This window comes from Microtus oregoni, unplaced genomic scaffold (genome assembly GCF_018167655.1).
Source record: "Microtus oregoni isolate MIOR12 unplaced genomic scaffold, Mior012 001450F_ref0000340, whole genome shotgun sequence".
Taxonomy (NCBI): domain Eukaryota; kingdom Metazoa; phylum Chordata; class Mammalia; order Rodentia; family Cricetidae; genus Microtus; species Microtus oregoni.
The window spans coordinates 8,813-11,015 of NW_024545183.1; positions in this window are offsets into that span (position 1 = coordinate 8,813).

A 2,203-nucleotide genomic window follows, 5' to 3' on the forward strand; every position below is an offset into this window, starting at 1 on the left:
GCCAGATTTATATTGAGGTCTTTAATCCATTTGGACTTGAGTTTTCTGCATGGTGATAGATATGGATATATTTTCATTCTACAGGTTGACATCCAGTTATGCCAGCAACATTTGTTAAAGATATTTTATTTTTTCCATTGTAAAATTTTATCTCCTTTGTTGAAAATCAGGTGTTCATAGGTTTGTGGATTATTATCCAGGTCTTCAATTTAATTCTGTTGGTCAACATATCTGTTTTTATGCCAATACCGAGCTGTTTTTTTATTATTATAGCTCTATAATAGAGTTTGAAGTCAGGATAGTAATGTCTCCAGAAGTACTTTTATTGTATAGGATTGTACTTTTAGCTTTTAAGACAGGTTCTCTGTGTATCTTTGTCCTAGAACTCACTCTGTAGACCAGGCTGTCTTTGAACTCACAGAGATCTGGCTATCTCTCCCTCCCAAGTGCTGGGATTAAAGGTGTGCACCACCCCACCTTGAATTCAAAGAAGTCTCTCTGCCTCTGCCTCTGCCTCACAAGCGTTGGGATTAAAGACGTCTACCACCACACTCAACTACTCTCTTTTTTCTTTTTTATTTTAAGTACTTTAACCTTTACCCTGCATATATATTTAACACACAGTAAACCATTTAGAGTTTTTTTTTCCTTTGAATCTCTCTTTATTGTATATCTCTCTTTTTCTGACTACATGAGTCTTTAATTTACTGAGCAATATGGAGATGATTAAAGCTATGGCTTTGATGGCTGGCTCCAGCCTATTTCTTAGCTTTCTGTGATTTTAGCCTCATGGTGGATGTACTGGCCAGAGACATGTTTATTGCCACAAATCTACAGCATTTCAAGGTCGCTGCCAGCAAGCAAGTTGCAGCAGTGTGCTCACAAACCACCCTTAAATTCTCCATAGTTGGAGGGCCTGCCTGAAAGAGTCAGAGTTTGCCCTGGCAGGACAGCCCACAAAACCAGAATTTTAAAACAGCGTGAGTTATTTCCTGCTACAGCTGAAAACCAAAAAGCATGCAGTCAGCTTGTCATCAACAGAATGTAAATATTTTGTGGTAGGACCTCCTAAAAGCCTCTCTTAAACGAGAGTTCTTGCTTGCCTCTAGCAAGCATTGGAGACCCGAGAAATTGCTGCTACCAAGAAGCCATGTTTAATGCTGTTATTTTGTTCTAGAATTACTTCCCAAGCTGTGTCATACTTTTTTTTCATGCAGATGTCCATTTGGGCACCATTCTGTAACTGGAGAAGTTGCTGCTTGTGGGGGTTTCTGTCCTGCCCTGTTCCCATGCCAGCAAGTCCACAAAAAATCACACAGAGGTCTCCATAAGTTATAAACTGATTGGCCCATTAGTTCAATCTTCTTATTAGCTCTTATAACCTTTATCAACCCATTATTCTTATCTATGTTAGCCACATGGTGTTAGCCACCTTTTTCAGCAAGGCAGATCACATCCTGCTTCTTCAGTAGTCTGGGCCGGACTGGGAGGAATGGGCTTCCTTCTTCCCAGAATTCTCCTGTTCTCATTGCTCTGCCTCTACTTCCTGTCTGGTTGACCCACCTATACTTCCTACCTGGCCAGACAGCATTTATTTAAAACACGACTGACAGAATACAGACAATTCTGCTGCACCAAAGTTGAGTAAAAATTTGATATCTTTCATTTTGGAATGTAAGCAAGAGCTCTTAAAAAACAAAGTAATGACCTCCTTGGTGAATTTAAATTCCTTCTCTTTTTCTTTGAAGAATGTGTTAAGGCACTATTTCATTCTAAGTTTAGGACAGTTTAGTACATATTAATTCTAATTAACCACACAAGTTCCTTTTACTTATAACTAGTAGGTTATAATTTTCTTCTCCCTAACATGAAGGTTGAGCTACATATCTCTCTCAAAAAAGGTGGAACAGATATGGTGTATACCCTCTCTGCCTAAAACACTAATTTCATTTCTTCAGATCTTATGTCTTTTTTTGACAAATGTATAAGAAGTCTGTGTTAAGATGATTGATACAGTTGCAGGAATATACTCAAAAGTATTACATGAATCTCTTTATGTAGAGGAAAATACTCAGTAGAGTTGAGATAGAATGTACTAAATGTTGGTATGAAAATTAAAACTTCGATGTGTTCACTTACTAAGACATGGCTCTTTTTACTTTTACTTGTGATCCTTATTGCCATATTAAAGCATCTATCATTA